Consider the following 12,651-nt stretch of genomic DNA (forward strand, 5'->3'; position numbering starts at 1 on the left):
AATGTAGCAAAACAGCTATTTTCAGGGAACACCAATAAATATGACTGACTGGCTGAATTCATTGAAGAAATTTGTATGGAGAAACATATTCAGTTAGTTACCTCATGTTGTTTTAAAAATAACTGATGTGGCTCTTTTAAAAAGCCAAAATGATTAATTTATTTTAATTTTCATTTCATTTTTAGATAATGAAATATTAGTGTTAAGAGAGATTTAGGATACACAAAAATCTAGTGTTTTGTAATTATAAAATGTAAGATAAATAGAGAAAGTTAACTTTTATGACACTTGCCTTTTAAGCACTTCTATAAGTTTAAAAAAGAAAATATAGATTATATATGCAAATGAATAGGTTTGGGAGCCATATGCATTTTTGAAAATGATTACTTAAGTTTAAGCCATAGGCAAACTTTTTCCAATGAATTATGGATAGCAATTTTTTATGATCTCACAAATCATTTATGAATTTCAATATCTCTTCTCCAAATATAATCTACAGGAAGATAGCTCCCCACATGTGTTTCTAAGACTAATGGCTTCACGTCATAAGATTTGGGAGTATAATCTATTTGGCTACATATTAATTTCTTTTAATGCTTAACCAAAAAGAATTGCAGTCAGAAGACTTACTTGTTATTGACAACTCCCAGGTTAATGAAATCTCAGCCCAAAGCTTTGTAGCCTCACCCTTCCACCTCTCTATACAACTTGCTTTATTTATTTTCCAGCTCTCAAGTCCTTTGAGGAAGATGGGAGCTTCAAAGAGTAGAAAAGAAAGAAATATGCTAAATAATACTGTGTGTGGAAAGGACTTTGAAAGTAAACTGTAACCTTTTTATCCTTAAATACCTGAAAAAGTAGAGCTCATTTACCTTAGCTGTCACTGTTTTTCTTCAGTGTCAATTAAAACTTCATGTTTACCATCTCCTGTAAATGCTGGAGTTTAAAGTAAAGGCAAATTAGTGTACCAATGGAAATTCGTCATAAGTAGAATTTTGTGAATCCTTGTCATATTTGTAAGAAATTCGTTGCTTTATTAACTTAATATAATTTCAAACTGGGAAACTCTCCAAATCAAATAATAAATCCGTGTCAAGAAAAATAACCTACTTGTCTTTCATCTTGTTTTGTGAACTGTGGCAGGTAGCAGGCTGCCTTCCCTCCAGGTGCATGGCTGCTAAACTTGAAGAGTGAATGCCCAACAATATTTGGTACTTCACAGATTCAGCAAGTACCATATTCTTATCTTTGTGTTTTTAATAGACTGTTTCATTAGTTAAATATACAGAAACAAAATATTAATTCACTGATGGTTATTAAATATTAGCTGTTGAAAAAGTTTAAGAATTAGTATTTAAATTATGTTCATTTTAATTATTGTTAATATTTAATCAAAAGGTTATTTTAAAGAATCTTTTGTATAAAGAATCTCTCAATTCTTCAGTATGATTTCATTATATCTAGGGGCCATTTTCATCCAGGAAAACTCTCCCTAATTTTATAATGAAAGCCAATGCTAAATAAGATTAACTGCATAAAAACCCCTTTGCAAAAACCCCCTTGCACTGTCTCTTCATCTGTGCTCATGTGGTACCTTTGGGTTGAACCCAATCACCCTGAATATTAAAGAAAAAAGTACTTTTTTTCTTGATACTTTTCAAAGTATGAACCTTTTTCTCATTCCTTAAATTGCAAGTTTTGACACTTACTTGAAATATGACCCCAGAAAACAGGTCTTAAACAGTTGAGCCTTTTGGTAGCAAGATTGTTTTTCTTAAAGGAAAAAAAAAAGAGAGAAATGTATGCTTGTGAGGTTGGTGTTGAAAGAAGACTGACAGTGTCAGTTTAATATATTCTGATTCACATCGTTCATCTATATACACTGACATCTTCATACATACACAATTTATTCATGATGACTAGGACAAGCAAAAGGGGAAATGCATTTAAAGAACATTAGGCTTTTTAAAGCAAAAAGCCAGTGTTAAGAAGTCTGAAAAGTGATAATAAAAATACATGGCAAAGAGGAATATGATGCAGAGATTAAATCGAGAACTAACAGATGATGAGCTTATTTACACTGTAGTGATAATTTCATAGTTTTGGTTATTTTTTAAACATAAACCCTAAAATAATTATCTTCAACTTATTTCAGTAAACAGTCATGATGATGAGATTAAGTGAACTGGTGAGCCAGCTTTTGGCCACTTGTTTTGTTACTATTTTCAAGTTAAATATCAGGGGAAAAAAATCATATGGGGAAAAATACCTACTGCGAATAACTAGGAAAACCACCGAAGACATGTCAATAGCCACAATGTTCACAATTACATTTACCTGTCAACAATCCCCCCTCCATACACACCTATGGATCCAAGTTTTATACATTTGCTCTCTAAGTTATGTCCCAACTAACTGGAGGATCTCATTTTTCACCTGATCCACCCATCTCCTTACATTCTATTCAGACTTTATTTGTGAAATCTCTATTTCAATGATCTGCAGGCATACTCTATTTTATGTCATTCATTCACTTAACACACATTCTAGTGCCTATAGCAAAGAATTTGGTTTAGTAATCTCTCTCAGTCTCAGGTTCCCCGTTGGTAAAAAAATAGTACCTATCTCATAGTGAGGTTGTGATGATTAATGTGATAATCCAAAAAAGGTATTGAGAATAATGTGTTCTAGTAAGTGTTCATGTAATATCAGTTATTACAATAATCATCATGATCATCATTATGCACTCGATTTTGTTTACTAGGGGTATGGAACCCTGGGATGGAGAGGAGGTGGTAAGAACTGTAGGAATGAGTTGTGAACCAAGACAGGGCTGAGGTTAAGGCTCTCAGGTTTTAGTCCTTAATCTACAGGGAATGGGTTTAGAAACATAGCACCAGCTTTTAGTTCAAAACACTTCAAACAGTGAAGAGAACCACAGGAAAGTGGATCATTCCCATGATCCCATTTCTATATATTGATATTGTTTAGACAGCAGCTAGAGTGACTGGATTTAGATATGGGGAAATTAGGCTTGGTCACCTCTCATAGCTAGAAAGCAAGCTAGGGGTCATTCCACCTCTCACTTCTCAGTTGCCCACATATCTCTAAGTGACAAGGAGAAGCTAGACAGAAAAGACTAATGGAGTTTATCTTAATGAGGAATACACCATGAGTTGGTGATCATGATGTAATATTACAGTCTTATTGGCTGGGAGTGTATTTTAAACATACTACTTCATTTCTGCCTCTTACCCACCTCCCTAGGATAAGTAGTGGCTAAACACTTAAATCAATATAGCTGAAACAACTGAACTTTGTAATAATTCTTGACTGACTGACAGGCATTTCACTTTTCAATTGCAAACATTCGTAGCATCCTTCATTTGAATTCTTTTACTAAGTGACCAGAGAGAAATTTCTGTTCACTGGAATGATGCAGGAATTAAAATCACGGTTTGGGGCCGGGCGCGGTGGCTCAAGCCTGTAATCCCAGCACTTTGGGAGGCCGAGACGGGCGGATCACGAGGTCAGGAGATCGAGACCATCCCGGCTAACACAGTGAAACCCCGTCTCTACTAAAAAAAAAATACAAAAAACTAGCCGGGCGAGGTGGTGGGCCCCTGTAGTCCTAGCTACTTGGGAGGCTGAGGCAGGATAATGGCATGAACCCGGGAGGCGGAGCTTGCAGTGAGCTGAGATCCGGCCCCTGCACTCCAGCCTGGGTGACAGAGCAAGACTCCATCTCAAAAAGAAAAAAAAAAAGAAAATAAATAAAAATAAAATAAAATAAAATCACGGTTTGAGGGTGGGTATGCAGACAGTCAGGAGCAGGTGCAGGATTTGTGGATCTTTCAGCTTATACAACTAGGGGAAGGTCTTTAGGAAAAACACAAATTTACAAACACAAATTTAAGGGCAAGAAAGATATGACAGCACATTACAAATTTTAAAAAGTTAAAAATATCCCAAACATAAAATCCAGGAAAATAATATAATATTTTGATTAACTGCCTAACAAACCTCTATCTTTCTTCTACAAGTTTGGGTTGCATAATCTTTAGTTATCTCTTCAAATGACAATGATGATATAACATCCATTTCACAGTTCAGAATCTATAGCCTTAGGAAACTATGTGATTTTTGCATAAGTCTCAACCGTTTTATGTCTGAGCATTTTCAGCCTATATGAAAACCAGCCATAATCTGGTGGGTACCAATTATGTGCAGGTTTGGAGCATCTCCAGATGGCATTAATGTCCTAGCAGATGAAGCCATGGATGGTTACTGATGGTGTGAAGGAGCAGGACTGCTGTAGGCTCTGGTTGTGTAGCCACAGTTGCGCCACAGCTCGTCTTTCAATCCACCATCTATATATGCCTTTTGGTCAAGCTACTCCAGGTGTGGCTGCTGCAAGTTAGCTGCATCTGTCTACTTTGACGGAGCACCACCTGGGGCTTTTTTATAGCACTCTCCAGCTACCTCATCTTTACCAATGCACCCACCTGACCTCCAGGCATCTTCAAAACCCTGTTTCCTACTTCAGTTCACCTTCTGAGACCTGCTTTTGTACCGTCCCCATCCAGCCCTGCATAGGGACTGTCTAAGGCTAAGGTAAGGCTTGCTGACTAGGAACCAGGGCCTACTGCTCAAATTCCAATTTTTCCTTTAAGAAATTGGCATCCTTTGCTGCCATTCTTGCCTCACACACTTGCTGGCTCCTTGCCACAGATATTTCTTTGTCAGCAACTCATACATTCCAGAGCATCCAAAGCTACCTTAGGCATATGGAGGCCAGAATGCCAATATTTACCTGACCTGTTGATTTTCTTTTGACTTCATTTTTATAACAAAGTTATATTTTAGTGAATTTGGTTTGGTGTAAGTTAATACTTAGCTTTTGATAAGCAACTGGGGTCTGAGATGTAGTCTGACATGTTATCCTACTCATTCATGAATCACTCTCAAAATGTGTGCATAACAGTTAATTTTCTTCTGTTCAAGCAGTATCTAACATTTTAATTAGCATGTTCAAAATCTCCTTTGACCTTGAACTGTATTAGCTGGAAGGGAATGTTCTTTGAGGATTTGAAAAGAAGTTAGGGAGCTCAGACTCAAGTTTTATGCCTTCTAAGACATATTAGATTCTTAGGAAAACTCCAGTTCATCATTTTGCTAGATAAGTTTTTACATTTAGTGGGAGACAAATTTTGAAGAAAATTTACTCTGCTTAGGAAGAACAGAAGAAAATGTACCCTGCTCCTGAGACTGTTCACAGGAGTTGTGATACCATACAGAGTAGGGCTGCTTCATTACTTTCATGGGCTCTAGACACTTTTGTCTTTGTGAGTCCCTTCCTCTACAAAGAAAAAAAAAATCATATTTACCATTGCATCGGTATAAAGGCAAATGTACTCCAGTTTGCAGTACATTTATTTTTTTCCCTTCTGAATATAAAAGAAATGTAAACATTTCCATTGGTCCCTAGAGGTCCTATGGGTCCTGGGCATAATGGCTACTATGCCTAGTGGATAAGTCAGTTCCTCTTATTCTTATCCTTTAAGAAAATGTAGCAAAGTTTTAAATTAAAAACTTGAAATGTCATGCTATTTCCTCAGCTTCAGAATTAAGAAGACTCATCTACTTAAAAACAAGGTGAACAGTCGTCTGGGGGCACGCCCAAGATGGCCAAATAGGAACAGCTCCAGCCTCCAGTTCCCAGCGCGAGCGACACAGAAGACAGGTGATTTCTGCATTTTCAACTGAGGTACCAGGTTCATCTCACTGGGGCATGTTGGACAGTTGGCGCTGGTCCGTGGGTGCAGCCCGACCAGCCAGAGCTGAAGCAGGGCAAGGCATTGCCTCACCTGGGAAGTGCAAAGGGGAAGGGAATTCCTTTTCCTAGCCAAAGGAAAGTGAGACACACAACAGCTGGAAAATCGGGTAACTCCCACCCTAATACTGCGCTTTACCAAGAGTCTTACCAAATGGTGCACCAGGAGATTACATCCCACACCTGGCCCAGAGGGTCCCACACCCACGGAGCCTCACTCATTGCTAGCACAGCAGTCTGAGCTCTAACTGCAAGGTGGCAGTGAGGCTGGGGGAGGGGCGCCCGCCATTGCTGAGGCTTAAGTAGGTGTAAACAGCCGCTGGGAAGCTTGAATTGGGTGGAGCCCACCACAGCTCAAGGAGGCTGGCCTGCCTCTGTAGACTCCTCCTCTGGGGACAGGACATAGCTAAACAAAAAGCAGCAGAAACCTCCACAGAGGTAAATGCCCCTATCTGACAGCTTTGAAGAGAGCAGTGGATCTCCCAGCATGGAGGTTGAGATCTGAGAATGGACAGACTGTCTGCTCAAGTGGGTCCCTGACCCCTGAGTAGCCTAACTGGGAGACATCTCCCACTAGGTGCAGACCGACACCTCACACCTCACATGGCGGGGTACACCCCTGAGAGGAAGCTTCCAGAGCAAGAATCAGGCAACAACACTCGCTGTTCAGCAATATTCTATCTTCTGCAGCTTCCGCTGCTGATGCCCAGACAAACAGGGTCTGGAGTGGACCTCAAGCAAACTCCAACAGACCTACAGCTGAGGGTCCTGACTGTTAGAAGGAAAACTAACAAACAGAAAGGACACCCACACCAAAACCCCATCAGTATTCACCATCATCAAAGACCAAAGGCAGATAAAACCACAAAGATGGGGAAAAAGCAGTGCAGAAAAGTTGGAAATTCAAAAAATCAGAGTGCATCTCCCCCTCCAAAGGAATGCAGTTCATTGCCAGAAACGGAACAAAGCTGGATGAATGACTTTGACGAGTTGAGAGAAGAAGGCTTCAGTCAATCAAACTTCTCAGAGCTAAAGGAGGAACTACGTAACCAGAGCAAAGAAACTCAAAACCTTGAAAAAAGAATGGATGAATGGATAACTAGAATAATTAATGCAGAGAAGACCTTAAAAGAACTGATAGAGATGAAAACCATAACACGAGAACTACGTGACAAATGCACAAGCTTCAGTAACCGACTCGATCATCTGGAAGAAAGAGTATCATCAATTGAAGATCAAATGAAAGAAATGAAGCGAGAAGAGAAGTATAGAGAAAAAAGAGTAAAAACAAATGAACAAAGCCTCCAAGAAATATGGCATTATGTGAAAAGACCAAATCTACGTCTGACTGGGGTGCCTGAAAGTGACAGGGAAAATGGAACCAAGTTGGAAAACACTCTGCAGGATATCATCCAGGAGAACTTCCCCAACCAAGTAAGGCAGGGCAACATTCAAATTCAGGAAATACAGAGAGTGCCACAAAGATACTCCTCGAGAAGAGCAACTCCAAGACACGTAATTGTTAGATTCACCAAAGTTGAAATGAAGGAAAAAATGTTAAGGGCAGCCAGAGAGAAAGGTCGAGTTACACACAAAGGGAAGCCCATCAGACTAACAGCAGATCTCTCGGCAGAAACTCTCCAAGCCAGAAGAGAGTGGGGGCCAAGATTCAACATTCTTAAAGAATTTTCAACCCAGAATTTCATATCCAGTCAAAATAAGTTTCATAAGTGAAGGATAATTAAAATCCTTTACAGACAAGCAAATGCTTAGAGATTTTGTCATGACCAGGCCTGCCTACAAGAGATCCTGAAGGAAGCACTAAACATGGAAAGGAACAGGTACCAGCCATTGCAAAAACATGTCAAAATGTAAAGTCCATCGATGCTAGGAAGAAACTGCATCAACTAGCAAGCAAAATAACCAGCTAATGTCATGATGACAGGATCAAGTTCACACATAACAATATTAACCTTAAATGTAAATGGACTAAATGGTCCAATTAAAAGACACAGACTGGCAAATTAGATAAAGAGTCAAGACCCATCATTTGCTGTATTCAGGAGACCCATCTCACATGCAGAGACACACATAGGCTCACAATAAAGGGATGGAGGAAGGTCTACCAAGCAAATGGAGAACAAAAAAAAGCAGGAGTTGCAATGCTAGTCTCTGATAGAACAGACTTTAAACCATCAAAGATCAAAAGAGACAAAGAAGGCCATTACATAATGGTAAAGGGATCAATTCAACAGGAAGAGCTAACTGTCTTAAATATATATGCACCCAATACAGGAGCACCCAGATTCATAAAGCAAGTCCTTAGAGACTTACAAAGAGACTTAGACTCCCATACAATAATAATGGGAGACTTTAACACCCTACTGTCAACATTAGACAGATCAACGAGACAGAAAGTTAACAAGGATATCCAGGAATTGAATTCAGCTCTGCACCAACCGGACCTAATAGACATCTGCAGAACTTTCTACCCCAAATCAACAGAATATACAATCTTCTCAGCACCACATCACACTTATTCCAAAATTGATCACATAGTTGGAAGTAAAGCACTCCTCAGCAAATGTAAAAGAACAGAAATTATAATAAACTGTCTCTCAGATCACAGTGCAATCAAACTAGAACTTAGGACTAAGAAACTCAATCAAAACCGCTCAACTACATGGAAACTGAAGAACTTGCTCCTGAATGACTACTGGGTACATAACAAAATGAAGGCAGAAATAAAGATGTTCTTTGAAACCAATGGGAACAAAGATACAACATACCAGAATCTCTGGGACACATTTAAAGCAGTGTGTAGAGGGAAATGTATAGCACTAAATGCCCACAAGAGAAAGCAGGAAAGATCTAAAATTGACACCCTAACATCACAATGAAAAGAACTAGAGAAGCAAGAGCAAACACATTCAAAAGCTAGCAGAAGGCAAGAAATAACTAAGATCAGAGCAGACCTGAAGAAGATAGAGACACAAAAAACCCTCCAAAAAATCAGTGAATCCAGGAGCTGGTATTTTGAAAAGATCAACAAAATTGATAGACCACTAGCAAGACTAATAAAGAAGAAAAGAGAGAAGAATCAAATAGATGCAATAAAAAATGATAAAGGGAATATCACCACTGAACCCACAGAAATACAAACTACCATCAGAGAATACTATAAACACCTCTATGCAAATCAACTAGAAAACCTAGAAGAAATGGATAATTTCCTGGACACTTACACTCTCCCAAGACTAAACCAGGAAGAAGTTGAATCCCTGAATCAACCAATAGCAGGCTCTGAAATTGAGGCAATAATTAATAGCCTACCAACCAAAAAAAGGAAAGGACCAGATGTATTCACAGCCGAGTTCTACCAGAAGTACAAGGAGGAGTTGGTACCATTCCTTCTGAAACCATTCCAATCAATAGAACAAGAGGGAATCCTCCCTAACTCATTTTGTGAGGCCATTATCATCCTGATATCAAAGTCTGAGAGAGATACAACAAAAAAAGAGAAATTTAGACCAATATCCCTGATGAACATCGATGCGAAAATCCTCAATAAAATACTGGCAAACTGAATCCAGCAGCACATCAAAAAGCTTATCCACCATGATCAAGTGGGCTTCATCCCTGGGATGCAAGGCTGGTTCAACATACACAAATCAGTAAACGTAATCCAGCACATAAACAGAACCAAAGACAAAAACTACATGATTATCTCAACAGATGCAGAAAAGGCCTTTGACAAAATTCAACAGCCCTTCATGCTAAAAACTCTCAATAAATTCGGTATTGATGGAACATATCTCAAAATAATAAGAGCTATTTATGACAAACCCACAGCCAATATCATACTGAATGGGCAAAAACTGGAAGCATTCCCTTTGAAAAGTGGCACAAGACAGGAATGCCCTCTCTCACCACTCCTATTCAACACTGTGTTGGAAGTTCTGCCTAGGGCAATCAGGCAAGAGAAAGAAATAAAGGGTATTCAGTTAGGAAAAGAAGAAGTCAAATTGTCCCTGTTTGCAGATGACATGATTGTATATTTAGAAAACCCCGTTGTCTCAGCCCAAAATCTCCTTAAGCTGATAAGCAACTTCAGCAAAGTCTCAGGATACAAAATCAATGTGCAAAAATCACAAGCATTCTTATACACCAGTAACAGACAAACAGAGAGCCAAATCATGAATGAACGTCCATGCACAATAGCTTCAAAGAGAATAAAATACCTAGGAATCCAACTTACAAGGGATATAAAGGACCTCTTCAAGGAGAACTACAAACCACTGCTCAGTGAAATAAAAGAGGACACAAACAAATGGAAGAACATACCATGCTCATGGATAGGAATAATCAATATTGTGAAAATGGCCATACTGCCCAAGGTAATTTATAGATTCAATGTCATCCCCATTAAGCTACCAATGACTTTCTTCACAGAACTGGAAAAAACTACTTTAAAGTTCATATGAAACCAAAAAAGACCCCGCAATGCCAAGAAAATCCTAAGCCAAAAGAACAAAGCTGGAGGCATCACGCTACCTGACTTCAAACTATACTACAAGCCTACAGTAACCAAAACAGCATGGTACTGGTACCAAAACAGAGATATAGACCAATGGAACAGAACAGAGCCCTCAGAAATAACACCACACATCTACAGCCCTCTGATCTTTGACAAACCTGACAAAAACAAGAAATGGGGAAAGGATTCCCTATTTAATAAATGGTGCTGGGAAAATTGGCTAGCCATAAGTAGAAAGCTGAAACTGGATCCTTTCCTTACTTCTTATAAGAAAATTAATTCAAGATGGATTAGAGACTTAAATGTTAGATCTAAAACCATTAAAACCCTAGGAGAAAGCCTAGGTAATACCCGTCAGGACATAGGCATGGCAAGGACTTCATGTCTAAAACACCAAAAGCAATGACAACAAAAGCCAAAATTAACAAATGGGATCTAATTAAACTAAAGAACTTCTGCACAGCAAAAGAAACTATCATCAGAGTGAACACGCAACCGACAGAATGGGATAAACTTTTTGCAACCTACTCATCTGACTAAGGGCTAATATCCAGAACCTATAAAAAACTCAATCAAATTTACAAGAAAAAAACAAACAACCCCATCAAAAAGTGGGCAAAGGATATGAATAGACACTTTCCAAAAGAAGACATTCATACAGCCAACAGACACATGAAAAAATGCTCATCATCACTTGCCATCAGAGAAGTGCAAATCAAAACCACAACGAGATACCATCTCACACCAGTTAGAATGGCAATCATTAAAAAATCAGGAAACAACAGGTGCTGGAGAGGATGTGGAGAAATAGGAACACTTTTACACTGTTGGTGGGATTGTAAACTAGTTCAGCCGTCGTGGAAATTAGTGTGGTGATTCCTCAAGGATCTAGAACTAGAAATACCATTTGACCCAGCCATCCCATTACTGGGGATATACCCAAAGGATTACAAGTCATGCTGCTATAAAGACGCATGCACACGTATGTTTATTGCGGCACTATTCACGATAGCAAAGACTTGGAATCAACCCAAATGTCCATCAGTGACAGACTGGATTAAGAAAATGTGGCACATATGCACCAGGAATACTGTGCAGCCATAAAAAAGGATGAGTTTGTGTCCTTTGTAGGCACATGGATGCAGCTGGAAACCATCATTCTCAGCAAACTATCGCAAGAACAGAAAACCAAATACCGCATGTTCTCACTCATTGGTGGGAATTGAACAATGAGATCACTTGGACACAGGAAGGGGATCATCACACACCGGGTCCTATTGTGGGGATGGGGGAGGGATAGCATTAGGAGATATACCTAATGTAAACGATGAGTTAATGGGTGCAGCACACCAACATGGCACATGTATATATATGTAACAAACCTGCACGTTATGCACATGTACCCTAAAACTTAAAAAAAAAAAAAGGCTACTGCTAGCTAATTCAACCATAATAAAGTTTGCTAGATAATAAGTGTAATTTATGATGTTAATATTCAATCTTTGACCATATCACTGCTTTTCTGGAAACTAGTACAAACAACATAAATACTTCGAATATGAGGTAAACTCAAAAATTATACCCACGAACTGAGCAGGCAAGGGGAAAAAACACTTTAAGAATCAATATAAACAGGGATCCCAACATCATGTGGCAAAGGTATAGAGGAACGCAAAGGAAGAAAGTGCAGCTGATGGGCCTCTCTGGCAGGGCCACAATCAGAGGCAAGGTAAGTTTCCACTTGATTAGCAGCATTTCAGCAGCTCCAGGGAGATGCCCCACCTCTTACTTATCTGACATTAATTTAACTGAGAATGTAGACTTTCATCTCCATAGTACAAATGGTGCTTATAATGTGAAAACCCCTGAGAATGATTAAGTATTGTATTCAATGCATGATATAGAATTAAGGACTGCCATCTGACTCTCCTCTGAAAGCAGGTTGTGTTAAGAGGACATTTCCTAGACTTGCCCATCTTACAGATTCTGGAAGAGGCTATGGGAGGTCAAGACAGTTCTTTAGGAGAACAGCTCATCCGTTGGCCCTCCCTGAAAGAGGATGATAGCACATTGGGGGTGGCTACAAAAGGCTAGGACACCAAAAAAATGTACCCTGCTTCACAGTTTGTGCCGCAGTCAGTGTGAGATCGTTAGTGGGCTTTTAATTAGACAGCCCTGTTCTGATGTTGGTTGGAGTACAGGCAGGGGAAGAACTGGGGAAATGAAAAGGTGCCATGGCCAGTACTAGGCAAAGGGAATAAGCAGGTCTTCTGGTATGGCG

At 39.2% G+C, this 12,651-nt stretch overlaps 1 protein-coding gene across 5 annotated transcripts in view; it reads right to left on the minus strand.

The window, feature by feature from the left end:
• Nucleotides 1-12,651, minus strand: part of MCHR2 (melanin concentrating hormone receptor 2) — a 67,285-nt gene that overhangs the window by 39,991 nt on the left and 14,643 nt on the right. Inside the window, exons 1-2 of one of the 5 annotated variants that reach the window (XM_009205733.4) lie at nt 873-1,323; nt 631-756 (exon numbers count right to left, since the gene is read on the minus strand). The exons of 3 other annotated variants lie outside the window; for them this stretch is intronic. The gene's annotated coding sequence lies outside the window, so the exon portion shown is untranslated. Of the gene's footprint in view, nt 1-630; nt 1,324-12,651 lie in introns of those variants that run through there. One more of the 5 variants, XM_009205730.4, reaches the window with a different exon arrangement.

This window comes from Papio anubis, chromosome 6 (assembly GCF_008728515.1).
Source record: "Papio anubis isolate 15944 chromosome 6, Panubis1.0, whole genome shotgun sequence".
NCBI classification, from domain to species: Eukaryota; Metazoa; Chordata; class Mammalia; order Primates; family Cercopithecidae; genus Papio; species Papio anubis.